The sequence below is a fragment of the Acipenser ruthenus genome, chromosome 22 (genome assembly GCF_902713425.1).
Source record: "Acipenser ruthenus chromosome 22, fAciRut3.2 maternal haplotype, whole genome shotgun sequence".
Lineage (NCBI taxonomy): Eukaryota > Metazoa > Chordata > Actinopteri > Acipenseriformes > Acipenseridae > Acipenser > Acipenser ruthenus.
The window spans coordinates 18,805,161-18,819,092 of NC_081210.1; the positions used below are offsets into that span (position 1 = coordinate 18,805,161).

A 13,932-nucleotide genomic window follows, 5' to 3' on the forward strand; every position below is an offset into this window, starting at 1 on the left:
TCAGCTGTAGAAATGCGCGGATAGTAAACTAAATATTTTGTAATATTATCAATAAAAATACACGATTGACATTTTTACAATCGGTGTCAGTTCTGAGTGTTAAAAAATGTAATATTTACAACAGCTAGAAACTTGTTTGAGAGACTGTTTTATCTAAAGCGCAATTATATTTAATACAGTTGTCCGTTATAATGGTACTGTAATACTTGTATCCGGGACAACAGAAAATGCACGTATCGCAAACTGCAATATACAGTACATTATCTGTATGTATTCAAATTTCAATGTATTTGAAATTCATGGTTTCTGAAATTCATTAAATGTGTCCTTAGTGTAGTGGTGATCACGTTTGCCTAACACGTGAAAGGTCCCTTGTTCACAAACATCCCACCTTTCTCAGCCTAGGACCAGGGAGCGTTTTCAAGGCCTCGTTAGCGCAGTAGGTAGCGCGTCAGTCTCATAATCTGAAGGTCGTGAGTTCGATCCTCACACGGAGCAGAAGTTTTATTATTGGTTAGTTATTTAAAAATAAATACCAAAAATGTGAAATGCTGTCAGAACGTTGTTCATGGTCATAAATAGTTAGATGTCCTTATTGTTTTAAAACTGAGTATCAACAAAGCATCTGGACAAATGTGGAACTGCTGCAATTTGTATGTGAGCACAGGAACAGACATTAACATATACGCGCTTATACTATAAAACGTATCGGGGCTATATTATATATTAAAGTCTTGTTCTTTCATTTATGCAATAAGTTAAATAAAAAAATACTTTGCAGAACGAGTTCAATATAATGTACTCCCTTCACTCAAGCAAGATGCTAGTAAGATACTATATGATCCTTGTGAACCCGGTCAGACAAACCAGCATAAGAGAGAAAAGAACCTCAACGGGCACAAGCCTGGAGTTAAATGGCCAAGAGCTTGTGAGAAAACTGCATGGGACACAGTAAACACAGATCTCTGCGTTGCATTGGAAAGATTAAGTGGAACAGTTGAAAAGAAGCTGGATAAATTTGGGGACATCATCTACGCATATGGAAGTGAGAGGTTTGGAGTTGAAAAAAGGAAGGAAAAAGTACAAACTATTCCTGGAAAGTCTAGACGGCAGCAAGAGATTGAACGCTTAGTTAGAGAAAGGAGACAGCTGAGGAACCAATGGAGAACAGAACAAAGTCAGAAGGAGGGACTCAATCTCTTACAAAGGGTCATAAAAGATAAGCTTGCAACATTGCGCAGAGCTGAGCGCCTACGGAAACGCTACAAAAAGAAGGAGCGTGCGAGAGCTAACTTTTATAAAGACCCATTCAAATTTGTAAAGAAGTTATTCACCAGTGAGAAGAATGGCACACTAAAAGCATCTAAGGTTGAGCTGGAGAGATATTTGGAGGAAACACATACAGATTCAAAAAGGCAGGAGCCTATGTCAATTCCGTCAGACATCCCACCTATCAATCCACCAGAATACCAAATGGAGGACTGTGCACCTAAGTGGAAAGAAATAGAGCAAGCTGTGAAAAAAGCAAGGGCTTCATCATCTCCAGGGCCTAATGGAGTTCCGTACAGAGTGTACAAGAGTGCTTCAGGAGTTCTACGAATTCTGTGGAAATTGATGAAAGTGGCATGGGAAAAACAGGTTGTACCAAGAGCATGGCGCCGAGCAGGTGGAGTCTTTATACCTAAAGAAAAAGATTCTACAAGCATCAGTCAGTTTCGTCCCATTTCCCTATTAAACGTAGAAGGCAAGATTTTCTTCAGCATTATTGCTCAGAGATTGTCAGCTTACCTATTAAAGAACTGCTTCATTGACACTTCAATACAAAAAGCGGGCATTCCAGGTTTCCCAGGTTGCTTAGAACACATCAATGTGATCTGGCAACAAACTCAATCAGCTAAAAAGGAGAGGAAGGAGCTCCATGTGACATTCCTGGATTTGGCTAATGTATATGGTTCAGTGCCACATGAACTACTTTGGGCAGCATTTGATTTTTTCAGTGTACCGATGACAATAACAAATTTAGTGAAAGCCTATTTTGGAGATTTGCAATTCAGTTTTTCAACTTCAGAATTCAGCACTACATGGCAATGCCTAGAGGTTGGAATAATGGCAGGATGCACCATTTCTCCACTGGCTTTTACCATGGCAATGGAAGTAATCATTAGGGCATCAAAATGGGTAGTAGGAGGAGAGCGCTTGGCTTCTGGAATGCGACTACCACCAATTCGAGCATACATGGATGACATGACAACCATGACTACAACAGTAGCATGCACTAATCGATTATTGGGCAAATTAACCAATAACATTGAATGGGCACGAATGCAATTCAAGCCCACTAAATCAAGGAGCATCTCTATAATTAAAGGCAAAGTAGTAGATAAAACATTCTTCATTAATGGTGAGGCAATACCAACAGTGTCTGAGAAGCCAGTGAAGAGTCTTGGGAGATGGTACGACGGGGATCTAAAGGACACAGTTCGTGTGGGAGAAGTTAGACAACAAGCAGTGGAAGGGTTGAAGAGCATAGACAGCTGCGCTCTACCAGGTAAACTAAAACTCTGGTGCTTTCAGTTTGGTCTACTGCCAAGGTTGCTGTGGCCACTGACTGTGTACGAGGTTTCTTTGACAACAGTAGAGAAGCTGGAAGCTTTAATCAGTTCATACATCAGGAAATGGTTGGGAGTTCCACGCTGCCTCAGCAGAGTGGGACTTTATGGTAAAGGAATACTGCAGCTACCAGTCTCTGCTCTAACCGAGGAGTTTAAGTGCGCCAAGGTCAGACTGGAAATGACTTTAGTAGAGTCACGCGATAAATGCGTAAGGGAGGCAGCACCTGTGTTGAAAACTGGAAGAAAGTGGGCGGCAAAGAAAGCTGTGGAAGATGCAAAGGCTGCCCTTCGAATTGGTGATATCATGGGGCAAGTTCAGCATGGAAGAGGGGGTCTTGGTTTCAGTTCAACTCCTCCTACATGGCACAAGGCGGCCCCAGCTCAAAGGAGGAAGCTGGTAGTCAACGAGGTGCAAAAGCAGGAGGAGAGGATGAGGTGTATAAAGGCCATTTCCCAGGCCAAGCAGGGAGAATGGATGAGATGGGAGAGTGTGGAACAACGCAAGATTGGCTGGAAAGACCTATGGTCAATGGAACAGAGCAGGATCAGTTTCCTCATCAGGTCAACATATGATGTTCTCCCATCACCACAGAACCTAAACCTCTGGGTAGGAGAGGATCCCTCATGTCCTTTGTGTTCATCACCTGCAACATTAAGGCACATTTTGACATGATGTAAGGTGGCTCTTAGCCAAGGACGGTTTACTTGGCGCCATGACCAGGTGCTGCGATGTTTGGCCTTAGCATTGGAAGACAAGCGTAACATGACCAATAAGTTGTCACCTGTTCCATCAAAACATTACACACAAAAGACAACATTCCTCCGCCCAGGAGAGCAACCACCAAGAAAAGGTGTTAAAACCAATTCTCGCCCAGGACAACTGGAAGCTGCTAGAGACTGGAAAATGCTGGCAGATGTTGGTCAACGGCTTATTTTTCCACCTGAGATTGCCACCACTAACCTTCGACCAGATATTGTCTTGTGGTCTGGATCAGCACGCCTTGTTCACCTGGTAGAGTTAACAGTGCCATGGGAGGATGCTGTAGATGAGGCGTATGAGAGGAAGAAACTGCGGTATGCTCAACTAGCCACTGAAGCGGAACAGCGAGGATGGAGAGTTCGGGTTTACCCAGTGGAAGTGGGTTGTCGAGGATTTGTGGCACACTCTACAACCCGGTTTCTCAGAGACGTCGGATTCAGTGGCCAAGAGTTGCGTCGCACAGTGAAGAACTTATCTGAAGCAGCAGAGAGGAGCAGCAACTGGCTGTGGTTGAGACGGAAAGATTCTGGCTGGGGACAGGTAAGTAAGCTGGGCTGAGTTGAGTGGGGGACGGAGGGGGGTGATGCTGGGATGCCAGAATCACCGTCGAGCCCTCTTGAGGTGTTGTGGGCTAGTCGACGAAACACTGAGGATGGAAGGTGCCCACTTGAAAACCCCAGAGATGTACCCTACTTAGCTCAATCCAGACGGTTGTCATGCTGATGCGCTGGGGAGGCCGCACTTTGGTTGATCCCCGGAGCCAGCATCGCAGCCGTTGTGTGTGCTGATGCGCCAGGGAGGCAAAATGAGCTGATCCCTGGAGCCAGCATTACACTTCAGCCATTAACACCAGACAGGAGGATATCTACATCATCATATGGAAGGAAACGTAAATGGATGGAGACACATATGGATCACATTAGTTTACTGTAAAGCTACGTCTTAGTTGGTGCTTATCTTGGCGAGAGCCGAGTTCAAATCAGCATGTTGTTTTAACATCTACTCTCGTGTAATGGAAATCATTATGAATAGGGGAGGTTGACACGATGTGTTTCCGTAGTGTAGTGGTTATCATGTTCGCCTAACACGCGAAAGGTCCCTGGTTCGAGACCGGGCGGAAACATTAATTTTTGTAATTTATTTTAAAATAACAACCCATTACAAATATATTTATTTTTTATACGTCTTAGATTATACTGCACGTATCGCAAATTGCACAGTACAGTACAATTCTTATTGTCTATTTGTAGGTGATTGTGGTTGATAAGTGGGTTCCATGTCTTTCCGGCGCCTCCTTAAGACTCGCCTCTTCAAACAGCACCTGTAGAACTCCTCTGTTTGTATCCTGGGGCACTATCACCCTTCATGTAAATGTGCTTTATTTTGCTCTTATCTGCCCCCTATTTTACTGCATTTAATCCTGTACTTCAGAATACTGTAATCTGCCAAGTGTTTAACCTGTAGTACTTTGTATTTAATCACATCCTGATGTAACTATCACTATTTAATCATATCCTGATTAACTATCACTATTATCTGCTGTATTATTGAATTGTGGTTTGTCACACTTGTACTTTGCTTGAACAAAAGTTATTGTATTTCTTGCTCTTATTGTATTACTTGTATTGTAACACTTGAAATGTATTTGCTTACGATTGTAAGTCAACCTAGATAATGGCGTCTGCTAAGAAATAAATAATAATAATAATAATAATAATAATGTCTTACTAAATGTTTCTGTAGTGTAGTGGTTATCACGTTCGCTTCACACGCGAAAAGTTCCCGGTTGGAAACACGTGTGTATTTTTATTATTATTATTATTATTTTAATCAGTTATATTTATTAGACGTGGCAGCATTTTTGTAACAGCATGGCTGATGGTTGCATTTATTTGAGTACTGTACAAATAATGCACTGTATATTGCAGTTTGCGATATATGCAATATGATCTAAGAAGTATAAAAAAAATGTATTTGTAACGGATTGTTATTTTAAATAAATTAAAAAAAAATGTTTCCAACCGGGGACCTTTTGTGTGTTAGGCGAACGTGATAACCACTACACTACGGAAGGACGTCTTGTGACACGGTCCACTATTCATATAGTAGCTTACTAACATATATAGTTTTTATTTAACCATAAATAATACAAGCCCTTAATATATAATATAGCCCCGATACGTTTTTTAGTGTAAGCGCGTACATGTTAATGTCCATTCCTGTGCTCATATACAAATTGTAGCAGTTCTACATTTGTCCAGATGCTTTGTTGATACCCAGTTTTAAAATAATAAGGACATCTAAGTATTTACGACCATGAAGAGCGTTTTGACAGTTTTTAAGGCAACCCCAGCCTTAAACGATTTTGGTATTTATGTTTAAATAACTCTTACCCAAGAATAAAAGTGCTGCCCCGTGTGAGGATCGAACTCACGACCTTACGACCTTCAGATTATGAGACTGACGCGCTACCTACTGCGCTAACGAGGCCTTGAAAATGTTTTCCGTTCCAGGATTGAGGAATGTGGGATCTATGCAATGCTAAAGGTTTCAAAGCAGGGATCTTGAGATTTGCTCAGACCCAAAGATCCTGTGATTTTTTTATTCAGAAAAAACACCTTTGCTGGCATTGGTGTGCTCTTCCTCTGGAGTGGTAGCTGGTCTTCATTGCAATGGTTTTCTGCAAGCAAGCAGAACATTGGCTAGTTCCACCTTGAAGTCTAGATATTCCATAACCTCTCTCTTTCTGTCCCCTAAGGAATAGCGATCTTGTCAGTATTGTAACCATGCATTTGCTGCTGACAAATCCAGCATGTGAACGATCACCTTAGCTATCCATTTCTTGATCCTGGCTTTTGCCCTGTAGTAGGATATGCAGCTGTCAATCATGTCAGCTCCTCCCATTTTTTAATAGTAATCTCTGGACAATTGACCTCGATTTATTTATCATACATTCTAAAATGATTCAGCTGTCAGGCCTACATTGTAAATGAATGAAAAGCATCAGAAAGGGGTTGTACATAAACCCCAAAGTTTAAGAAAAAACTTGATATAAAACAGTAAATAAATAAATAAAAACCCAAGTAAAACATATGAATCATTTTTATTTAATAACAAGAATTGACACCTATTGTAAAAATGTCAATCGTGTATTTTTATTGATAATATTACAAAATATAGAGTTTACTCTCCACGCATTTCTACAGCTGACATTTGTAATACGAACATATATTATTATTGGCATTTTTTAATTCTTGGTGACTATAGGTACAGTACTAGTGACAATTAAATAATACTGTAATAAAATTCTTACCTTCAGATGAGTGTATTTCAAAATAAACCAAAAGACTTCAAGATTCAATAATCTCCCATCGTTGAAAACGCTCAGTATTCTTGGTAGTTCTACGAGATCTGATTGGATAATTTCGTCACTTGAGTCTTGGCAGCTCTGGGAAATCTGATTGGCTCTTTCCTGGTCAATTCTTGGTAGCGACACGGGCTATGATTGGTCAAAACTACCAAGATATTACCAAGATTGACATCGACTTTTGGCTGGGTGGGAGCGCCAACGAGGCTGTGAGAAAGTAACCCTTCGTTGAGAGTCATAATGCAAATCACATATTAGGAATATATTGTATGGCAGAATAAAATAATTATATTATATTATATTATATTATATTATATTATATTATAATAACCATCCAACTTCGCATTAGTCAAACTCCCTCTCAAATGTAATTATTACTGTATTCTTTAGTTTGCTCTTATCTGAAGTTGGATCTTATTTGCTACTGATTTTATTGTTCTTTTTACGGCTCTTCTCTGTAATGTGATATTTTGTAACAATTGTAAGTCGCCCTGTATAAGGCGTCTGTTAATAAATAAATAAATAAATAAATAAATAATAATACAATACCTAACCCCTGTGATGTGCCTAGTGTTCCCGCCTCATTAAACGGCAATAAATGATACATTAAATGTTCATTCCGATCACCCAGTTGCAAGCACCGATCAGAATTTAATTCTTGACATTGATGTTGCGGTATAGTGTCCCAGTATGCAGCCCCCACCCCGTCTAATTCTGCCACAAACAAATCCATGTTGTTCTGGGTTGACTCAGTGGCCCTCTGTAAATCCATGAGAAGCACATTTTCTATGTGGACAGTGCTTAAAGTAATTACTGTATCAATGGATCATGTTGCAGTGGAAATATCACACTTGATGCTTGATGTTAGAAATGGATTTAATAAAGTAATTGTACAGTAATTGTGTTGCTATTTTATTCTAATACAGTTGAAGTTCATGGAACAGAATTCAAGTTATAATTTGTTCCATTGTTTTATCTCTAACGCTACTAACACATCTAATAATACGCAGTTATAACCATTTTGTTTTTCTAATCACTGTTAAAGCACCAATGTGGTGGTGCTGTGTCGGGGTCTTGCTGGTAGACATCGGCCCATATGAGTGTAACACTCGACCCAGTGTCCTCCAGCGCAGTGCAGGGGACCCCCTCTATGCTGACCAGGACGTGACTGAAGTCACGGAAATAAAATGCAACACATGGAGACCACTGAAAAATAATAATACAGAAAAAAAAAGCTGTTTCCGCCCGGGGACTTTTTGCGTGAGGCGAACGTGATAACCACTACACTACGGAAACTTCACGGAAGACAGCGCTCAAGCACTGAGCACAGCAAGTGCTACAGGTCGATGGTGATGTACGTGTTTAGTTCATTTTCTAAGTACAGGCGTATCATCACTTCAATAGTCTATATTTTTCAATGGGAAGCCATATGTCTGTTTATCCCATATAGTTGTAATAGCGTTAATTTGCTGTTCAACTTTCAAATAGTTGAGTTTTAGATAAAACATACTGACTGAAAACAGAACGACGCAGAATAGGTAGTGTAGTGGTTATCACGGGCGCCTAACACACATAACATACATACTCCTGACTTTTAAGAATGAGTTTAACATTTATGTATTTAGCTTTTTCTATTTACAGAACTGCCCGTTTAGTCATAGTCACGCCCCCCCTCTCCACGGCCTCTTTTTTATTATATTACATATGAAGTGGTGGCCAATGCTGTTTTGAGTGATGAAGAATAAGAAGTTGTCCCTTCTCATATAAGGTAAGAATGAGTTGGATGGTTAAAATAAAATTATACATGGCGATGATTAATAGATTAAATTATACCGTTTCCATGAATGTCCTGAAGAAGCCAGTGTAACAAACCGGTAGAGTACCCCTGCGTGATACTCTATTACTGCTTCCACCGACTGGCACAGACACGAAGAACGTTCAGGCAACTAACTTTTATTTACAATATTTACACAAGTCAACACTTTCTTTGTATAGATTATTGCCCTGTACGGGTCACTAACTGGCTCACTTCTTTGCCCCTCTCTAACTATTTCAGAATACCGAGTTCTACAGGCCGAGGCCTGTGCAAGTCCTTTCCCCGTGGAATTGAGTCCACTGGGATGAACTTAGCAGGAAACTCTAGCTGAGGAGCCTGGTAAGTGTCAGGAAGGATCCTTCGACCCAGGTGGGTCAGTCCACAGTTACGTACAGGCCACCTCCCTCCGCTGGAGTAGTTCTGTACGCTGGTAAGTTCAATGTAGGCTTTCCCTGCCGGGGTAGCTTTGTATTCCAAGTCAGAAGTGGCTTCCCCCTGCTGGAGTATTTCTGCAACACTGGTAAGGGTGGAACAGACTCCCTCTGCTGGAGTCTCTCTGCAACACAGGTAAGGATAGCGCAGACTCCCTCTGCTGGAATCTTGCTGCAACACAGGTAAGAACAAAGAAGACACCCTCTGCTGGAGTGTCTCTGCAACACAGGTAAGGATAGCGCAGACTCCCTCTGCTGGAGTCTTGCTGCAACACAGGTAAGAACAAAGAAGACACCCTCTGCTGGAGTATCTCTGCAACACAGGTAAGGACAAAGAAGACACCCTCTGCTGGAGTATCTCTGCAACACAGGTAAGAACAAAGAAGATACCCTCTGCTGGAGTATCTCTGCAACAAAGGCAAGGATAGCGCAGACTCCCTCTGCTGGAGTCTTGCTGTAACACAGGTAAGCGTAAGCAAGTATGGAATGGGCCCTCCCAGAAGAAGGGCTCTGTTGATAAAGAATTGTATCCAGGCTGTGGGGAAGGACCCCTGCAGCTGACGTCCCAGTCGTTCACGGAAACACGGGAGTGTCTCCGAGTTCAAGCACAATATCCATACTGTCCACACCACCTGTGGCTACTGTTGTTCATGTGTGTCACAATAAAGCACGTCCAGAAAACCAGACTGCTGCCTCAGTTCTCTCTGTTACAGCCCGCTGTTCCTGCAGCGCATGAATGCGCGCTTTCCCTCCGAGTCCCGAGTCAAACACACATACACAAATAGACGGCAGTTGTGACGGTTCCCAATCGTCACGAAAACTGCGGAACTGTTTTAAATTAACTACCGAGAGGCAGCGTTTATCTACCAACGTTTCATAAAATAAATTAAACTTTGTCAAAACAAAAGACTACCTCACCAAGAGGAAAACGCTCACGGTATAAACAAAACACAACTCTTGTTCAAAAAAGAAACCAAACGTTCACTTTACCTTACAATACTACGTAATGCACTCTCAACCTTCTGGGAACTATTCAGCAGGACAAACCGGTGGTGCTCCCCAAAATCACCCCCTGCTGTCCCGCTCCACTTCCCTTTATACCCAGAAACCCCGCCTTGCCCATTAGTGCTAAGGTTCCTGGGTTGCGTAGTCTTTCAAATGGCGTCGCCATTTCTTAAAGGCGACACCGCTCTTTCTTACACCTGTGATACGGCATTTAGTCTCAAGAGAACAGTCATCCTCATCATCATCTTCCTCCACATTCAGTGTGGGCCAGGTGATTCTTTCAAGGATCATCTTGAGGAAAAAAAAGAATGAATAGATAAATGAATGAACGGCAGGGGATCTCTTGCTGAACCTTATTGGCCATTATTGTTCAATTCCAATATTGAAATGGCTCAATACCAAGCTTCATCTCAAAGCTCTATACAAGCTGGGTTTTATATTGTAGACCAAAACACCAAAAAATATATAAACTTCAGAATTAGAAATATAACTAGTAAATCACATTATCAAAACACTGAAACAGTAACACACTACCACAGGCATTCAAAACTTAATTAGGGAACAACATGTAATAAAATGTAACACACCTGGGAGGTGTATAGTGTGTCAGAATTTCAATGTGCTGAATTAAGCAGGTGAATTTGTTAAATGAAGTCCTTTAGTGATTGTTTCAACTAAAAATTCCCTCTTCAGACCTCAATCACAAGAGTTTCCCTTTTATTGAACAAATTTGCTGGATAGGGGCTCTCCATGACTGGGTTTGGCCACCCCTGCTGTAGGTTATCAATTAATTACACAACTAACCAGTACAATGAGTAAACCGAACATGGATATGCACGAAACAAACCTACTTACAGCGTGAAGGAGGAGTTTGTCCATTAGCCAATGCCGATTTTCTTCTGTCACCCCTGGAAGATCCAAGCTTAATGCCAATTGCAGTATAATACTTTTGTCTTCTTCACTGAGAAAAAAATTTTGTAAGACAACATTAGCATAAACATTTCCTGAAACCCACTACATGCAAATTTCTTCATTTTACTGCAAGTAAACCTTTCAAAATAGTTAATGTACTGTATTTAACATTGACCAATTACATTAACAAAAACTCTATACCTGCTGCTACAGCTGTCACTGTGACTATTTCTGAGAAAGAAAAGTCTCTCACAAAAGAGGCACTTCATCAGGGGCCCAGTGGATAAGGACAGTCCAGGAGCCTACAAAATGAATTGCAGCAGACAATTTGGGTTTCTGGGTCCCTTAAATATTTTGCTGAGTACCCCTCATTAGGGCAAGGAATAACAGCCTAGATCCGGCTTCTCGTAGATCCTGAAATCTTCATTTGTTCAAATCCACCACCTTCACTCAGTTTGGGATAAGATTTGAATAACTGGCTTCTGAATCCTTCACAGCTGCTGTCACAACCTTGACATAAAAAAGAACACAAATGTAATAAATGTGAATCTAGCGAACATCTTACACACTGATACACAACCTTGTATTTTGCTGCTACTAAAGCGGCATAGGTTTTTTATTGGTTTTATTTTTGTATACCATCAACACAAAGCTGAATGGATCACTAACTGCAAAACAATCCAAAACTAAATTCCAGACATTTACTTTGAGTGGCATCTAAAAGGATTTTGGGAGCTTTATGATACTAATAGTGGTTGATGACATTTCAGTAGCATTGAGCAGTGGTTTAATAAAAAGTCTAAAATATCGAAGGTACAGGTTACATTGCATTGAACTCTACATCGCGTTATTTGTTATTATAGACCGTCTCATTAGGTTTATTTGTATCTGATTTTAGAGTCGTGATATATACTGAGCATCGAAAGAAACTTTTTAGATAACATTCTCTAGAATGACAAATTCTGTTTTACAGCAGGTGCAGTAAGATTGTAATGTGCTGATTAACAATTGACATTGTACTGTATGTAGTTATGAGGGGACAGGGTACTGTGAAATTCACAGGCAAGTACTAGCGTGTGGCCACCGTTGCTGAGCAGTAGACATTTTGTCAATGTCCATCATGTATATACCTCGTTTTTTTTCCGAATTAAATGTGTAATAATACTGATACGTTTCTTGTGATGTTCAGTATATGTACTATTAAATAAACCGTTTCATTTTGACAGAATATTTGCATAAACGTACCTTGAAAGGAGATTCTTTTCTCCCCCAGTCCTGCTACATTCAATTCGTCTTTTTCTGCTGTCTAGTCGGCACCGTGGAAATGGTTTTCCGTTAAAACTTTTAGACAGCAGAAGTTGTGAGTGTAATAACACCAACACGGCGCTGGAGTGGGAACGTTCGTCTTTTTGAAGACGATCCTCTGTATGGGGCGAAAAATCCTTGAAAAAAAAAAAAGGGACAAAAATATAAACTATAAAATATTACTATACCACTATAGCATGCAGAAATTGTGAATCTAACCCACTTAAAACAGACACAATACGGTTAAGAACAAATTGAAGGAGAATGCTCAGCAAAACAATTAAACTACTAGCTAAATGCAACTGGCGCTGAAAACAAAATGCTCACAATAATACACGGCCTTCCAACACACAGTGATCTAGCGAGCCCACATCGGCATCGATTGTGTTCCCTGGAGCAGGGAGAAACAAACTTCCTACAGCCAATAGTGTACTTGATACCGCCCACTGAATGAATAAATAAATAAATGAATAGATGAATGAATGAATAAATAAATAAATAAATAAATAAATAAATAAATAAATAAATAAATAGAATGAATGAATGAATAAATAAATGCATGAACAAATAAATGTTGCAATAAATCAATATTTCAACATTTATTTATTTATTTATTTATTTCTCTATGTATTTATTTTTAATTTTGCCATGGATAGTCCTCCATACTCCATAAAATACAGCGATCTGATAGTAAAACGTATTTTGGTAACTTGGAAAACGAATACCTTGGGTTGAGCACTACTGTTGGGTGGAAACCGCGCTAGCAGGGATGAATCACATTTGCATACCCATAATGCACGTTGCCAGAATCTAATTTCCTCTTATGTAATGTATGCTTTTAAAATATCATATTTAAATATAAATGTCAGCATACAGTACTTGTATACTGTTTTGGTTGTTTTTCTCAAGACGTAGATGTTAAAATGCTCGTTTTAAAAAAAACTTTAAAAAAATAAAAAAATAAAAAAAAAAAATCTAAAAAAACTAACCGTCCCTTGTTACAATAGCAATATGAGTAGGTTGCTTACTGCACTAACAAATGTTAATACACTCTGGCTTCTCTTCAGTTCGAATAAATCTTTCTAAGACTAAGGCTTAGAGGGTAGTGGCATTGCCCGCTCCCTCCGAGGGTCTGTGAGAGGTTTGTTCGGGTGAGGAGGAACAGAATTTTTTTTTTTATTTTTGACTGGCTTTCTTCAGCTCGGCAACTTTTTGGAAGACTAATGCTCAGTCTGGTTTTGGCTTGCCCAATCCAGGCCGAGGGTCTTTCAAGATTTTGTTGACTGTTGAGAGCAGTTTTTTCTTTTTCAGGCGGTTCCAGTTTTTTTCTTTTTCAGGCTTTTCCAGACGTTCCTGGAGTTAGAGAGAAGGAGGACCTACCATCCAGACGACCTTTGAGGACCCTTTGATGACCTAGACGACCTCATCCCCAGCCCTTGATTGTAATCGAGATCCAGACCGAGAGAGCAGCAGGCGCCCAGCAGAGGGTGCCATCTGGGAGGAGCAGAGGGCGGCCCCGGACCCCGAGGAGGCGTCACAGCCACGATTCTTCCTACGTGGTCTCGGTGCCAAGCAGCGCCCCCTACTCCGCCAGGGAAGGACACCGTTCACCTGGGGAGGGGGTCCCTCTTGCGAGGCGACCATCTCCTCAGGGACTAAAGTAATAGTTCCTTCAACTGCCCAGATTTGCTGCTTACGTTGTTTCTTTTCCGTAGAGAGAGACA

At 40.7% G+C, this 13,932-nt stretch overlaps 1 long non-coding RNA gene and 3 other non-coding genes across 4 annotated transcripts; 2 read left to right on the forward strand and 2 right to left on the reverse strand.

Annotated features, from left to right (window-relative positions):
* The first annotated feature begins 425 nt into the window (after positions 1–425).
* Positions 426–498, forward strand: trnam-cau (transfer RNA methionine (anticodon CAU)). The gene has a single exon. It is a non-coding gene; the product is annotated as a tRNA-Met (tRNA).
* A 3,924-nt stretch (positions 499–4,422) lies between these two features.
* trnav-aac (transfer RNA valine (anticodon AAC)) lies at positions 4,423–4,495 on the forward strand. Its single transcript has one exon. It is a non-coding gene; the product is annotated as a tRNA-Val (tRNA).
* Positions 4,496–5,781: 1,286 nt separating this feature from the next.
* trnam-cau (transfer RNA methionine (anticodon CAU)) lies at positions 5,782–5,862 on the reverse strand. The gene has a single exon. It is a non-coding gene; the product is annotated as a tRNA-Met (tRNA).
* A 2,814-nt stretch (positions 5,863–8,676) lies between these two features.
* LOC131699433 (uncharacterized) lies at positions 8,677–12,621 on the reverse strand. The gene is made up of 5 exons (XR_009308141.1): positions 12,536–12,621; positions 12,149–12,345; positions 11,105–11,413; positions 10,847–10,952; positions 8,677–10,282 (listed from the first exon to the last, which is right to left on the reverse strand). It is a non-coding gene; the product is annotated as an uncharacterized LOC131699433 (long non-coding RNA).
* Between the last annotated feature and the right edge of the window lie 1,311 nt (positions 12,622–13,932).